Genomic DNA, 17,142 nt, shown 5'->3' on the forward strand with positions numbered 1-17,142 from the left:
GCTTGCAGCCTAGCTATAGAGTCATGGAGCGTCGAACACCCCGGAAAAGTGTTGGCGCCGGGCTTGATCCAAGACAAGTTCCACTTCGACCAGACGCTTCACTTTCTGAGAAACCCGTGCGAATTTCCTCGTGGTGTCGTGCTGCAAACAGGTGATAGGCAAGTATCTTTTCCTATTTATAAAGTACGCCGGCGTTCTTTGCTCTCACTGCCATACGAGCGAGGTTGAGGTTATCGTGAGTCGAACCACCACGCTTCGGAGCTTTTACGGCCTTACCACCGCTTTATAGACGCGCAAAGACCAATCATCTACCGTAAAACAAGAAAACGAGGGAAGAAAGCATCCAGATACAAAAAAATATCCAGATTTAAGCGGGCTCCAAGCCCGTGAAACAAAACAACGAAGCTACCATGCAAGCGCCGTGCCACCGGTCAATTACATATCGAGGTCTTTCCTCATATTATTTGAACCTCACTTCTCTTTCATCGTCCTTCACCTTTTCTCTATACTTCCCTCTCCCTTAATTCCCTCGTTTTATCCCTCATATCACTCTTTATCTCTTGCACTTTTACTTCGAGCGCCTTGCTATGCTCTACAACACGTTAATACATACTATTTTATGCTATATACGCTATACGGTGCTGTTATTCACCCTCACGTCATCTTCTTTATCCATTTTCCTCTCGTATCCACTCCCCTCACCTTCGCTTCGCGTTCCCATCCTTTGCTAAACTGAACTATACATGGCTATGCCTCGCTTTTACTCCCTCTCCTCTCCTATCCAACCCCCTCACCCTCACGTTTCTCCTACTCACCTTCAGTTCTCTTTCGCAGCCCCTTTAGATGCCATATACAATATGCATCAGTGATGCTCAGTACTACGCCGAAGAATTTACATCAGAGACATGAAAACTCCCTATTTCGGGAATTTTTTCCCTGCAAACATTCACGGAACTCCCAGCATATTTCCCTGCACAACAGTGCTGATTTCCGCCCCCATCCCTGCACACACATACTATAATTACACGTGCCTCACGTACTAGCGACTTTTGAAATTGTGACTAGGCCCTCCACTGCCACACAGTAAAAACGTGAATTTATGAATTCATATACTGTTAGTACACTGCACATTGTGGGATTCAAGTCTAACGCCACTAGTGAACTAGAAATCGCTCCGCGTAAATGTCAAAAACAAATCTCAAAGGCTATGCTTGCGTGGTGCATGCGTCAGAAGCGATTACAGCAGGTGAAGGCCCACTGTGACCGCTAATTATCGGTCGTCAAAGGAGAATTTAACCATTCCAGAAATTCTCTGCAATGATCACAATGATTCCCTATTTCCCTTTGGTTCAAAATGATTTGATTGATATGTGGGGTTTAACGTCCCGAAACCACCATATGATTATGAGAGATGCCGTAGTGGAGGGCTTCGAAAATTTCGACCACCTGGGGTTCTTTAACGTGCACCCAAATCTGAGCACACGGGTCTACAACATTTCCACCTCTATCGGAAATGCAGCCGCCGCAGCCGAGATACGAACCCTTGGTTCAAAATGACAGGCGGAAACTCCCTAAAAAAGGAAAAATTCCTTGCACGGAACATCACTGCTATGCATGGCTGTGCTTTGCTTGGAGCTGCTTGCTTTTCTTGGAGCTGCTTGGTGATCACCGTCTCTCTGTATAGAGCGTTCAAGCTTGGTTAACCTCCCTGCCTTTCCTGTCCATTTTTCTCTCTCTGTGTAGAGCATACCCTCCTAGTTTTCTGTCTGCGATACTGGCCTTGCTGCCGAGTTGTTAAAAAACATGCGCAAGCTTCGAAGAACGGAAACGAAAAAAAAAACAAAAGGCGAGGAAGCCAGGGTGAGTGGTCAGACAGCAGTATACGCTTCTGGACAATTGACATCAATACACGCCCCTCCCCATCTCTTTTATCTCTTGTTTCTTCTCTTTTGACAGACGGCGGCGGTGCCGCGGTGAAGTCACTGCATGTCCCGGTCTCCAGCGGCTGCTCCATTGATTCCCTCGTCACGACAATCAAAGAAGACGCGAAGAAGTCGGACGGGACTTGCCCATCCGAGTTTTGAAGAACGAACCAGACGTGCCAGGAAAAATACTACGAAAAAAAAAAAGAAGCAATGAGTGCGCAATTTTTTATGTTGGTACATTTTTTGTGGGGCAGAATGAAGCATGCAGGGAACGCAGGGAAAAAAAAAGGCAACTGAAGAGGCACCTTGAAAAGGCACCTTAAAGATGAATTGTGCAAGAATATACTGCAGGCTGGACACTGACGTTCTTGTTTATTTTTTATTCATAAACTACTTAGTGATTTTCTCAACGTCCCTCCACTCTATGGTAAAGCACGAGAACAGGGCTACTTACGCTTTTCGTGGGACGGGCATGCCGAACTCACTACAGAGAATTCGATAGAGCTCGTCCTCAGTGATGCTATCGTTACATTTCACGAGATAACATTTCAACACAGAGGAATTACAAGCTCCACAGACCACGAGCACGCACACTCTGCATGCTTTAGATAGGGCCTCACCCCTCTAGGAGCTTTCAGAGCATGCTTCATCCAGAAGATGTACCACTTTGCCCCGATTGTCGTGAATATTGTTCTCTGAGTCACATGCTCTGGCAGTGCCCTGCATTACAAGACTTCAACCGAGAAGCAGGCCAGACGACGGCCATCACAGACCCCAGATGAGGCGTCCAGCTTCAGGCTGTCCAGCGGGTCCGTAAACGTGCTGGGAGGCATGGCCTATGTGTTCCGATATGGGACCAGCCAGCGGCTGGGTGGGGACCTACCTAATGGGCCCGCTGCCTCGGTTCTCATGGACCAAAATAAAATCTTTTGTCTGTCTGTCGTGCCATAATTAAAGAGTCGGTGTGATTTCGTACCTGAAGATGCGCCATATCACACATGAAGAGTAAGAGGAGCGAGATAAGTTGGCGAACGTGGGAAAGCACGACAGCCCTCCAACGCTTTAAGTTTTGTTCCCTTTCATCATATCTGACTTTTTCGTATTCTGTTTAACACCTCCCTGTAACGCTGTGCTTGTTTCTACTGCAAAATGACACATATTGACTCTGGAGGATTGGTCAACAATGGGTCATCCAAACATTTGTACCTATGAACCATATCACCACCACCACCACCACCACCACCACCACCACCACCACCACCACCACCACCACCACCACCACCACCACCACCACCATCATCATCATCATCATCATCATCATCATCATCATCATCATCATCATCATCATCATCATCTCCTTCTTCTTCTTCAGTGCGTGACTGCAGTCTTTATGTAACCTCACCTAATAGATGAGGGGAGGATATTACGCAGGCTGCTTGAACACTTGCCACGAGGAGAGTGCCACACCACGGCATGCTACAAGTCCCGATCATCCGCTTCTCCTCCGGGAGCTGTCACGGAGGCCCGCACGCCAAAGGGCGACGCGTCCTTCCCCGCCACTTGCGTATTCCGTTTAGCATACTTCGACGCGTGTCGTCTCGCCATGGCCTTGCGATGAGCGCACGTTCAATCAGACTAGGAAAAAAACAAAAACAAGGCGACTGGCAGAAATAGTGCGCCCAAAAGATTACAACGGCTGTATGGCTGATATTCCTTATTTTACTTCCTTTTTTTCTTCTAACTACATTATTGCATTGCTTTGCGGGAACCCCACGAGTCACCCGGCATGCGGCGTGACCGCACAAAAGACATTGTTGCGCTTCTCGTGCTTTTACTGAGTCGGAGACGTGCCTGATGCTATAGGATAAGATGATTTTACAGCCTCGGCAACAGGGTATAGCGACCAAGCAAGCGCACTTGCTTGGTACCCACTAGTGCATTTATAATAAACTTTTGGGTAGTACGCCATCATTCGCTATGCTATTTTTCGTCATTCTTCTGAGAAGCTTGGTATCCGCTAAACTCTTGCAAGAAATTTTGTGCCAATCGCCCATGCAGTGGCTGACGAGGATGATGAATTATGGCTGAAGTGGGTATGCGCTACAGTTAATAGGGGAAAAAGAACAAGATTTTGTGACGGTTTGGAGCATTGGACGGCCCAATCGTTACACTATTCGCATTGTGCGTGGTTGTTCTTGCGCTGTTGTAAAACGCTTTAGAGATCGTAAAAACGCGATTGTTTTCCTGACATCAAGCCTGCCTAAGGCAAGTTTGTCAACTATTCACAAGCACCAGCGCAGCTAAGTGTAGTAAAAAAAGCCTGATTGGATTGAAGGCTTTTTTTCGCTACACTTGGATCCTTTCTTACATACGGTGTCCCAACGGAGACTCATGCGGGCTTTACCTGGATATGTGGTTAGCACGAATGACATGAGCGGTGCCGTACGCGGGTATCTTAAGGAGGTTATTCTAAGTGTATGGTTTTTATCTGTTAGATTTTTCAATGAATATTTGTTTTCGGTGACTCGCAAGAAGTTGTACAAAGATGTGTGTGATGTTGTTTTACCTGAACCCCTGTACCGTGCCATGTACACTGGAGGTCAAAAGAAAGATGTGCTTGAACGAGTGAAGAGAATGCAAGTGGCTCCTGCCGCGAAGTCTTTCTTTTTCAAGCTTCACACAAATACATTATCTGTCAGGACATTTGAAGCAGACCGTGGTTTTTACTCACCTTGGAGACAAATCGCCTTATCTGTGAAAAACCGGAAACTATAGACCATGTTTTTTTACATTGTTGGGAGAGAGTATATTTTTGGGATGTACTTCAATGAACGTTAAAGAAGGAATTACCTTTAAATTCTTATGGTATAAGATTTCTGCCAATAAAGGACGAAGAGGGAACGCTTTTTGATTTGATTATGCTATGTGAACTTCACTGTTTATGGCAGGCCCGTATGGCGGGTTTTTATTGCTGTCGGGATGCACGGCCTGCACGAATGAATTTCCGTGAATGTATGACGAAGTTTTGTTGACCTGCTGAAAACTCAGGAGCCTGTACCCGAGTGGTTGTTGAGGGCAGCACAAAGAGAATTTTATTTTGTGTCGGACTGTTACTGCTTGTTTTTGTTGTGTTTGTGCTTTAATGTACGCGCCTATGAACAGGCAATAAAGCAAAAAAAAAAAAGACCAGCGTAGCTCAGTGGAAGAATACTGGGCTGTCGCACAGCGGACCCGAGTTCGAGCCCAACGGTGCCATTGGTGCTAGGTCGGGCCTGCCTAAGGCAAGTTTGATGACAAGTTACAAGCAACGGTGTAACTCAGTGGTAGAACGTTGGGCTGGCACCCAGCGGACCCAAGTGCAAGCCCCACTGTGTCATTGGTGCAAGTTTTTTTTTTCTATTTTCGCGCGCTGTGATTATGGACGCCAGAGTGGCAGCGGCAGTAGCGTACAACTGCGCGTGACCCGAAAAGTTATCTAAAAACAACTTTCGCTCTAAAAGAAGCTCTATAAGGTCGATAGCAGATAGCTCTGACGGGCTAGTTCAGGAAACATGACAATGAGGAAAACCTGAGCTGCATGACCTTATTTTAGCTTGCTACAGCGATATCGCACTCTGATAGTTTGCTTGTATCCCATCGATGTTGTTGATTTAGACTCTATCTGCGTAATATATACAGTAATTCAAGCCTTTACCGACTCCAGGCCTATAAGTCTATCTATGTATTTTCCGACCACAAATACTCATATTCTAAACCTTCCTTGCCTAATCCGACTGCAGACCAGCCACTCTTTCTAATGATAGCCACCTAGGTCTTTAATAGCCATTCACCACTGTGCGCCGTTGTACGCATATCATTCTTCCTGACTAGTTTGAAGCACTTGTAAATCTCTTTGTATTCGGATACAAGTCAAGAAAAAAAAAGTGGCTGTTCACCATGAATGGACTACCTCTTGGCAATGACCTTGCCGCGTCGTCCGGCCAACCGCTTGGTGGCTATATATTGGCAGTGCTTGGACCCAGGCTTCAATAGGTGCATCCGCACCGAATTGTTTCACTGAAAGCCTTCACTTCAAGTGAAGATAAGATATCAGTCGAATTTCTGTCATTTCCTTGTCAGGACACTAGACATGAAGATTCGTTGGTGATCTGGAACAGTGCTTTGCAGCGTTACTGCTGACGGTGAATTCCTGACATTCCGGGTTCCCCTTCAACCGCCTGAGCCTAATGTTTTAACACTGTTGGGCTTTAACGTCACAAACCATCCTATGATTACGAAAGACGGCGCACCGGAAGGCTCCGGAAATTTCGACCACTCGGTGTTCCTAAGCTTGCACTGTCATCGCACCGTACGTGAGCCTCCAGGATTTTCGTCACCATCGACGTGCGACCGTCGTGGTCAGGATCGAACCAGCGACCTTTGGGTTCAGCGGCCGAGCGCCGCGAGCGCTGCAACTTCGCGGCGGACCAGCTTTTAGCTTTTCCCGACTTCTGAAAGAAACTCTGCAACGCCTCCTTCAGTGTTTACCCATTTGCCCAGCGACAATCGGCTAAATTTTCTCACCGTCCGGATCGCAGATCTCTGGCATGACATCAGGGACAGCATCGTTACTCGTTCCCAACTTCATAATAGGCCCGTAATTGTCACTCGGCTAAAGTACTCCATGTTTCCATTACTATAGTGCAATCCGATTTTCTTTCCTTCTTGGAGTGTTTGAGCAGGTACCTTTTATTCGTATGTGTGTATGCTACGTTAAGATATATATTGAATTAAGACCTTGTTGCATGCCAGTTGGTCGACCCCACACCGACAAACCAGTGTCTGATCAGGAGCTTAGAAAAAAAAAAAAACGGTGTGCTTTATGGGCTGCCATAGACTAGAAGAATTCACACGTCTGAAACACGTTTCGCCCATAATTCTACGTGCATTCTACCGTACAGCGACCGTCACGTGCGGGCCATGCCAAAAACCTGTTCCAACTGAGAGAAGCAGAAAAAATAACAGAAGTGACAAGAGGCCCTGCCACTCGTGCTAGTTTCAGTTTCAAATTGATATTGACATATTGGCACGGCTAAAGGCAGTCGTGCGGAAAACACGTGTATAGGAATGCATTCACTAGTTGAGCAGAAGAGAAAGGGGCGCTCCTCATAACGATCTCTTGAATAGCACGGTTGAGTAAATGCTACGTCGAAGAGGTAGAAAAGAAGAATAAGAAAATGCACTGTTTAGAAAAAAAATGAAAGAGAAATAAAGGTCGGGCTGGTGGCATCCCTGAATGTACATTGACGTTTCTGTCAGAGCATGGCGAGTTTAGTTGGTGACGTGCTCTGCGGTCGAGGTTCCGCGTAATCCCCCCCTCTCAGCGATGGTGGCTGGCGGCGGCGGTTGTTCGAGAAGAGAATAATGGCCCTCGAAGCGAAAGCGGCCAGACCGAGAAGACGTGGCGTGGCAAATTGTGAGAAGACTGTCGCTCTTTTTGCCGAGACTAGGATTCGTTACTGTAGCAAAGCGAACAGTCTCCCGGAGGGGGGATTACTCGGAAACTACGCCGGGACAGTAAGCCGTATGTGGGGCTAAGATCTTTGCCAGCTTGGCGCTCGCGAGAGCCCTCTTGTGGCAGTCGCTCCGAGGACCGCGGGAGTGCGTTTCTTTAGCGTTCGCATAATCCGCGCTGTCATAGTCGAGAGTCCTGTCGCGTTCATTCCTCCATTTTTTTGCCCGTGCGTTTTTTCCTAGCCGGAGCGCGATACGATGTCCCTGGGTCGACCAGGCCTCGAGTTCCATGGGCCGTCGCCCGTGGGACCGTTGTTCTTGGCGGGTATTTCGACTTGCCGCTATCTTTATCCTTAACACAAAATCACTCTCGGTGTCTTCCGGGGCATCGCTATCATCAATAATATCGAATCAATAATTATATGTGGAGTTTTACATCCCCAAACAACGATATGACTATGTGAGATACACTGTAGGGAAGGGCCACGGAAATTTTGACCACCTGATGTTCTTTGAAATGCACTGACATCCCATGGTACAAGGGGATTTCATCATTTCACCTCTATTGAAATGCGACCATCGCCGCTTGGATGACGCAAGGAAACACGATGACGAAAAATAACTCACTTAGACGCAACGCTACTAACAACTGATGGTTTATTGCGTGTAATAACAGCCCAAATACCGATGTAAAAGCAAGAACGAAAGCTTGTCAGAGCAGCCATGACAACACATGTAGCTTTGTAGTCAAATCGCCTGATCACCGCTACGGTGGCGAGAACATCAACTCTTTTACAAACAACAAAACAGATGGCTAGTTCACAAAACCATTGCTTCTATTCATTTGAAACGCTTAAAACTTTTCGCTAGACATAGGACCTGAAGTTCTCGCTATAACCTGAGTTTTGTTAAGCAAGGGTCTACAACCAAAACATATACAGCATAGGCCAAGACTGCAACTCATTGTCAGTTTGCTACTATCTTAGAACGATCTCATTTGCGATCATTCCGCCATCTGTCTGTGTCCAATACACGCTTGTAACCCACGCGGCAAAGTGATACAGCAGAAGACACGCTCCCCTCATTAAAAAACCTGTTCGAGATGCTTTTAATTTGCTATAATTAAGCTTCTGCGCGGGATTATTTACTCGTGCGCATAACTGAAAAAATTTTAATGAAGCAGAAAAAAAAAACGACGTATTCTCCGACTTTTTCATCAACCTTCTTACAATTGTGGCTTACGTTATATACAATGAAATGTAGATCGTGCGCCCACATTTTACATGCTATATAGTTCTCATTCTTGCAACAACCTGGCCACTTACAATTGCGGAAACAAATGAGGAAGAGTAGCGTTATGTTCAGCCGACCTGCATCCTGTGTCACTGATGAAGCAGTCAAGTTCACTTTCTGTCAGTTCATTCAGCAGCGCAAGACGTTGTGATTTTGTCTGTATATACCCACCAGATAGCTTCGCACACTTTTGCATCAGACGTTCTTCTGTACATACCAGCTTACTGTATACCTTCAACTGTGCGTTACATTAGTTCATCAATCGTCTCAGTTTTTGTATAAGAAAATGCTACCAATAAGATTTATTTTCAAAAAAACTAAGTAAACATGCACTCGATTTCATCACGTCATAATGCGTGGGGCAACCAATCAGTCACCCCAACGTACATCATTATTCATTGTTTCCTCATGCTGTTTTATTGCGGAACGAGCTACAAAAAGCAACGATTAATGCTGACACAACGCCATCGTTCGTCCATCTCGCCAATGAACTTTCTCTTGATATCTGAATGCTTCTATACATAAATTAGGTTCTCCATTCATGCGGATATAAATTTTGTATTTTCGTACCTTCCATTGTATTAATATTGTAGATCAATGACAGTTTTCAAAGAAGTTGACAAATTATATCTCTGTTGTACCTTGCGTATATATATCACGCAAAGTACAAAAAAGACAAAATTTTCCCACATCCTTCAAAACCGTCATGGCATTGATCTACAATAAGAATACAATGGAAGGTACAAAAATATACTGAAGTGATTCCAATGGTCCAAACGTATTTGGGAACAGAAGAGACACAACTTAGCAGTGGACTGGTCTTCGTTAGGATTTGCGAATAAGGACTTGTTCGAAAACCATGGCGAAGGCCAGTCCACCGGTCGAAACCATTGGAAATGAAATGAAGAACACGGCTAAGTTGTGCCTCATCTCTCTCTCTTTCTCTCTCTCCACACACACACACACACACACACACACACACACACACACACACACACACACACACACACACACACACACACACACACACATATATATATATATATATATATATATATATATATAGGATGCCCCAGCTATCTTTAGCCAAAGTTTAAAAATAAATATGCCGACACATCAAATTACGAACCCAATACTTGTTGTCGCCTGTTGCGGTTCATAACATTTTGTTTAGGCAAGCAACAGAGACGAGACTGGCACTGAAAAAAAAATTTTTTTTGGTCACTGCGTGCTAGAACAGAACCATGGAAAAAAATTTTTTTTGGTCACTGCGTGCTAAAACATAACTGCGGAACAAAATGTCTATGTTTTCAAACAGTGGCGTCCACATTTACTCATTCTGGATAGTTAGATGGACATGTTCTATCAATCCCGATGCCAAATCTTCTTAAGAAGTGACCAATACAGGAGGTGTGAGAAAGATCTTTAACTACATAGCGACGTCAGGTAACATTTTCATCCCAGTCACACCTACCCTTTGCACTCCGAATATATTCACAGTACTGGGTTTACAGTACTAATTTTCATGACTTCTACCAGTAGCTAAGGTGAGTTTGAAACCTCTCCACTAAGCTATTGTATTTATAGCGCGTAAACAGAGAAGAAACGGAAGACGGAGGTATACTTTCGTTTCCTGTCCGTTTACGCGCTCTAAATACCACTATATTCATGTAAAAATTCGCCCAAATTGCAATGCTTTTAATCTATTGTTGTTTTCAAGAAACTTTCTCAGATGAGATCAATGAAATTATTGTAAGAAGATTGAAGCAAATGATTAAATCAAATAAAAGAATTGATGTGATTGTAAGCAAATAATTCAAGGTCAGACTGACGTGCGCGAGTCCGACCGGTTTAGAAGATGGAGCGCACTATACAGACACGTCAGCAGTTAGCACGTGGGGTAGAGATCTATTCCTTTAAGGGCTGTGGAAAGCATCGAGCAAGAGCAAAGACACCCATTGCAATGAGCGTGCGATGGCACTGCTGCCGGGATAAGTCCTGACAGCCAAAGAGGTTCTTCTCTTTGCGGCAACCTCCCACCAGGCGGGGCTTCGTCTCGTGTGGTCCCAAACACTCTCGACCGGTGGCACCCACTTCAGAAACACTCCGGGCCGTCACATACCGAGTTCGACGGGACGCATGGCGAACGGACGTGTTTGCCCAACGGCTAAATACCCAAAGCAGGAACCGGCCCGGCACCGTGCCCGGCCACTCGGCTCACTCGATCGCAGCTCGGGACCATTGCACTGCGCTAGCTGCCGATCCCACACAAGGGGGCTGCGGGATCCCGTGGGTCTTCGTCTTCTAGTTTAGATTGGAACCACGTTGAATCAAAACCATCTCGCGAATCGTTCCACCTGTGGCCGCTGTGTTCGTGGCATTCTGGCTTTCGAGACCCACTACTTCACTCAGTTTGGCCTGCGGCATGTGTGTTCTGGTAAAGCGGCATCGTGACCATGGGCTTTACAAATTCGGTACTTCATGAATGGTCGACGTGGGAGTCGAACCAGCAACTTGGCATTTTATGACCATAGATGCCTGGTGTTTTACCCCTATACATTATGCATACTGTCACAGGTTTCAACATTTTCACAATAATAATAAAAATGAAGGTCATGTTGTGTAGGGAGCGTTTATTGTAACATTTCAAACGAAGACAACGGATTCTTCAGATTGTGGCCATGGTCGCAGTTCAGCTTAACAAGAGAGGTTAGCCTGCGCGCAAATATTTGATGGCGCGCGCACGAAGTACAGGTGCACGTAAGTGCGTACTACTGCTGATGGGTCCAAATTTCTAAGACCTGAATGCATGCAAAATGTGTTCTCCTACGTTCTAACGAAATGCGAAATGAAATAAAATTCGATTCCATTTTGAAACGTTTATAACAATCGGTTGGATCAAATTTGCTTCAAGATTTTGTCAAAAATCAAGGGAACCTTGCAGAGATGAAACACACAAGTTTGTGTTCGTGAAAGTGCTCTTAAATTGTGGTCAATATTTCTTTAAATAGGTTATGAGTGAACATTACGCGCATTGCTTCCAGAAACACCATTATGACGTATACAGAACGGTAATCAATGTTAAATGGAGAATCGGCATTTATCGCTCCTATTTTACCGCAAACTTCCACAGCATAGAAATCTATTCTATGATAGATTCTTGCGAGAGAAAGTGAGAGAAATTGTTTCTTTCAGGCATTGCACTGTAAAATTGTGCGAGCCTACTCACACAATTTTGTGCCTACTCGCACATCTCGTGCGAGCCTACTCGCACAAGATGAAAGAAAATGACCCGGGGTCATTTTCTTTCATTTTTAAAATAATAACCTCAGTGCCAATACAAACAACATACTAATGCATGAAATATCAGGCGATGCGGGCGTCAGCACGAGCTAATCAGCCCGATACCAGTGTGCCTTCGCCAGACGATTTCGGAGGACATGCTTAGAACCATGTAGTTTCATTCACTGCCAGAAAATGTTGTCGGCGGGAACACATGGGTTAATGATGCTGCTTGTTTGCTGTGAATCCCGCAGCGCACAGTGGAATTTCTGGGTTCACTTGTCTCTAGTTCACAGTGACAACAATATCCGACTGCCAGAATTCTCGACACCCCGTGTGCATAGATCACCCTTGATTGACACAGCTATAGCGCAGCTTTTCCTCTTCCGACAACCACCTCCCTCTACACTGCATGCCTTTAATGAATGGTGCCACGTCACCCCACGATAACGCACGGGTAAACAAAATCTCGATCCTCACCCACGGCTCCTCTCATTCCCACCGCATTTAAAAGACGATATTCTTTCTTGGGAACCTTCGACGTAAACATTTTGGTCTGTCTATCTGTACATTTGTCTGTTTGTCCGCTCCTTAACAATGATCCAAACGGCACCAAACGATACCCCAAGGGGCCGACCCCATCCGCTGCGCCCACCAACATTGCTCAAGATACTTGTGCGATTGTCAATTAAGAAGCAATTATTTAATTGCCATTTTACATATATTGCTGACTCAAGTGGACTGGCTGTGAGCCACAAACCGGTATCAGACGTCTGGATTAGCATATCAAGATAACTCGCCGGTGCGAATGCAAGGACGCCTCCAGGTACGCGTACACACAAATCAAGTCCACAGGCTGCAGCGACGTGGTAGATATATTGTATGATACTTCCCACCATAGCAAATAAAAGTTTATCCAATCCAATCCCACCGTAGCACCCATTCCCGGAGTTCTTATAGGTCTTCGCCATTAATTACTGCAGCCAAATATATTACGTGGAGGAGTTCACCGCAAACGAAAGTGGCCGTAGGTTCGAAATGAGGTCTGCACACATGCGAGCGGCAATACAGCTGGCCTAACTGCACACAGAAACACACGTCTCCTGAAAGTGTATCATGGTACATACCACGGCCGCTTTAATTAGCTCGACGAAGCCACACCGATTCAATGGCATGGATACGGGCCCTGCTATCTCTCCTGTATTGTGGCGCATCGCGACTGCGGTTCCACGGGCGCGTGGAGTTGTGCCCCCCGGGTCTTTTGGGTGAAGCTCGATGACGCTTTCGTTCCCACGGTGTGCAGCTGATCAGACGGCCCGGTGACCCCGTTTCTCGCAGTGTTTCTTCCTTCTCGTAACTCGGCATTCATGGGAGGTCAGAGGTGCAGTACTGCTTGCATTGCAGGTGTGTGGGCGAAGCCGCCGCGGGCGCAGGAGAAACGCTGCACGTATGCAACGGGGGCACATGGGCGCGGCCCGTGCAATCCGGCATCGAGTCCGGTTTGCATTTCGTAGTGCACGAGGTTCAGCATTAACTGAGTGTATGAGTTAGAACCAGCGTCGAGTCGCGTCATCACCCGTTTTCAGACTTCAGGGGACGAAAGATGGTTGAGCACGAGTATAGCTGGAGTGAACGACAATTGGGCAAGACCAATGTTGAGCGCGTACATAACCGCTATGACGAGGGAAGTATACAAGATTGTATCCTTCCAGACAGCAGCTAGATCGTGTGTGTATAGCTTTGAGAATGATGGGAATATAGCTCAATTACACTAAGAAACATAGTTCGAAGTCACATGAAGCATTAACGAGGACAGTGAGATGGAAAAAAAGAAAAAGGGATGATGTGCACAAGGAAACTACGGCTGCTGTTCTGTAAGATACAGACTTACAATACCTTGGGAATTTTAGGCCAATAAAGAGCGCATAAGGTCTTAATAACCGTGGAAGTCATGCAACATTTATAGGAAGAGCTGCCAAATATACAAGAAGATGTGAGACAAGAACATCACATACGAAGCGCATCTGGAAGCTGGTCTTCGTTCTTCTAATAATCCTTGCAGCATTCCTTATTGTACTAACATGCTCCAACTAAGCCCTACACAAGCGCTTGTAGAATTCATTGTACTGCAGAAACGCAGGGCGATGAAATGCTGTGCACAGAAGCGTCCACAACAGCGCAGCAGGACTGAGACCTTCGGCAACGTTGCACTGATGAAAGAAAGAATGCAGAAAGAATTGAAATGATACCGCACCGTGCTTCTCTCCTGGCTATCGTTCTGACCATTGTCACCGTGCTCTGAGATTTTACTTTGACGCCGGCTTGCTACCCTCACCGTGGATATGTTCGCGACGCACGTACTATTTACTCAGTCTTTCATCTATTGGCTGCCTGGCAATTCTTTCGGAAACCACATACTTTGACTGATTAACGTAGCTACCCGTTAAATGTGCAACGTGTTTCGTTTTACATAGGGGTTGATAGCTCCGTCACTGTCCTTCGCTAACCGTTGCGGTAAGAAAAATAACGTTCATTAAACCACGCAATTGTTTCAACTTTATTCATTCTCCGAGAAAAATCAGAAGACATGTCAGATATGTGTCTCCAGGTACATGGACAATGTTTAACAACAGCTTAACGTAATATACGCAGTTTCTTTCTTCTCGGGTATAATTCTGACGAACTACTCTCGTGCATTGTATTTGAAAATATCGCAAGTCAATGAATCCATACTAAGAGCTAATGAAGATATATGCAATGCACACAAACAGTAAAAAGAGAACGCTAGGAACAGTCAGGCTGCCACATATTATAATGATGCAGACGAAGTGGTCAACAACCTCTGGTCGGAATTGGTCAGTCAATGGTAAACAATAGTTTTACAAGTGTAAAACTTCGAAAAGGCGTTATACCTATGGACTACTTGCGAGCTCTTCGTACCCAGCAAGTAAGCAGGCTTAACGAAAGAACAAAAAGGCAGAAGATGCGAAACTTTTTTTTCTGACATGTCAGCATAAGTTTTTTTTACACTCCATCCTTGTTACATGTTTTTTTTTATTGAGTAGCTATTTCTTGGCGTCCTGTGATCTTGAGTGGCTGTCCAGTGGATAGCTGCCATAACTAACGCTTACTAAATTTTTAGTGTGACGTGCACCTCTTTGTCTGCAGCAGCACTAGACAGTCACCGAGGGTCTTGCGCTCGTGGGAACACTACATAGCTACGGTGATGCTTTACAATAAAATGTTCATAGTGGTCAGTAGGACCCGTCCCATCTGTCTCATTTTGCTGTCCGGTCCATTTCGCGTCCCTTTACCGAGTATCAACCACCCAATTACTCTTCTAAAACAAAAGAAACCTCAGATGTACGCCCACACAGCACCCTTCACGTTCACTCAGTCAGTCCGTCACTCAATCACTCGGTCGGTCCGTTTCCTCCACGTTCCGAAAGTGCTTGTAGACTCCACGCCCCGCGCTTGCAAACACCGGTTATCAAACGAGCGCACGTCGTGTGAAATCGCTCGTCACGCGAGAGAGAAAAGAAAGCTTACGCTACGTCGACTACGGTATTCATCGAGCACTCCAGAAGTACACAGAAGGAAAAAAAAAATGACAGAATACATTGAAGAAGGAAGAAAAAGAAAACGCAGCCGAAGAAGAAACCGTTCCGATTCTGACGTTTCTGCGATGCGCCACACGTCATGGCACGTCATAATAACAGCCGGGTCCCGCCGACGACCGGCTCGAAGAGGCGTTGGAGCGTTGCGTGCAGGCTCGATAGACCCACGTTCGAGCACTTCATCGACGGTGCGGGCAAGCACGCACCCGTTCCTGTGAGAAGGCACGATCAGCTGCGATGAATAGGGGGGCCGCACAGGAGGAAGAAGTGTGAAAGGAGAGAACGATGGAGTGGGGATGAAGAGAAGGTGGGAACCGTTTGACCCCATTTTGTGCACCAGCATTTGGCGATCAACCTGCCGCTGACTGAGGCAGTCTTTTCGATACTCCTGTCACCGCTCGTTCTTTTCAGTTCTTAAGTACCTCTCACTATGTGTCGGGCCTTCTTTGCTTTTGTTTATCGTCTTGTTTTTTTATACAATTCCTCTTAAACCCTTTAATGCAAGGTCCATATTTCTCCACAGCGTTCGATAGCACACGCGCTACAACTGTGCCATATCAAGCACGCTTCTGAATAAGCCGGATCCACGACGGATGGCGCTGGCGGCGGCGCCGGAAATCGCGCTGCTCTGCGTGGGCATGCCAGAGTCGTGCCCTCTCCATTACGACCAATCAGGAAGCTGAGAAATCGATCGAGGCAGTACATCACACCTACGTAATGGCTTCTTTTTTTGTTCTTTACTTTTGCGAGAGGTTGCCTCCACACGCCTTGTATGCTCATCCTTCAGAAGGTATACGCCCTCCGTGTTGAATCGCGTTGCGTGCCACCGAGTCATCCGTCTGGGTCGGACCTGTCCTAATCGTTCCTATTGACGCCCTCGCTCATAGTACGTGCACATATGGGCTTGTTGGATGGTACAGGGGCTGGCCGTATTAGTGGATGCCAAAGGCGAGGATAGCCACGATGAAACGGGGTTCGTCCCCTCAATACTGACGTCAAACGAGTCACGTGATAACGTGAGAGGAGACGGGGATGTGGTGTATTGCCACAGTCTCGTAACGCTGAACGCGTTTGTTGACACGGAGTGTAGTTATGAGTTGAAATGAGGAACAGCACGCAAACGGTGGATTTTCAAATCACTTTACGGTACTAACACACCCGCTGAAGGGAGCCCAAATGGCGTAGAAGGACAGGGGAAGGATGAAGCTATGAAGGCAATGCAACAATCTTCAAACAGTGGTGTCACTCAAGCTCAAGTTCTTACGGGCGGGCTTGCTTTTGTCCAGGAAGCAAAAGTTGCTCCTTTGATGAAGACAAGCCTGCTTGTCGAATTGCTGGCTGCGGAGACACCACTGTTGAAGAAATTAGTCGTCATCTTCTAAAGGTAGGTACTTTCTTATTTTTTTTTTCTTTTTGAATTATGAGAGAAATATGTGAAAACGTAACTGACAGATCATTACTTATCTGACAGCATCTAATGTGGTAGTCACATGATGGTTCTGTATGCATTTGGGAGGCGGACTCGAAGGAAT

The 17,142-nt window shown here is 46.0% G+C and overlaps 2 long non-coding RNA genes across 2 annotated transcripts in view; one reads left to right on the plus strand and one right to left on the minus strand.

Annotated features, from left to right (window-relative positions):
- Positions 1-152, plus strand: part of LOC142768573 (uncharacterized) — a 36,536-nt gene extending 36,384 nt beyond the window's left edge. The window contains exon 3 of the long non-coding RNA XR_012885341.1: positions 9-152. This is a non-coding gene — a long non-coding RNA (uncharacterized LOC142768573). The remainder of the gene's footprint in view (positions 1-8) is intronic.
- Positions 1-17,142, minus strand: part of LOC142768574 (uncharacterized) — a 71,459-nt gene that overhangs the window by 48,528 nt on the left and 5,789 nt on the right. The window lies entirely within an intron of this gene.

Source organism: Rhipicephalus microplus, chromosome 8 (genome assembly GCF_043290135.1).
Source record: "Rhipicephalus microplus isolate Deutch F79 chromosome 8, USDA_Rmic, whole genome shotgun sequence".
Classification (NCBI taxonomy): domain Eukaryota; kingdom Metazoa; phylum Arthropoda; class Arachnida; order Ixodida; family Ixodidae; genus Rhipicephalus; species Rhipicephalus microplus.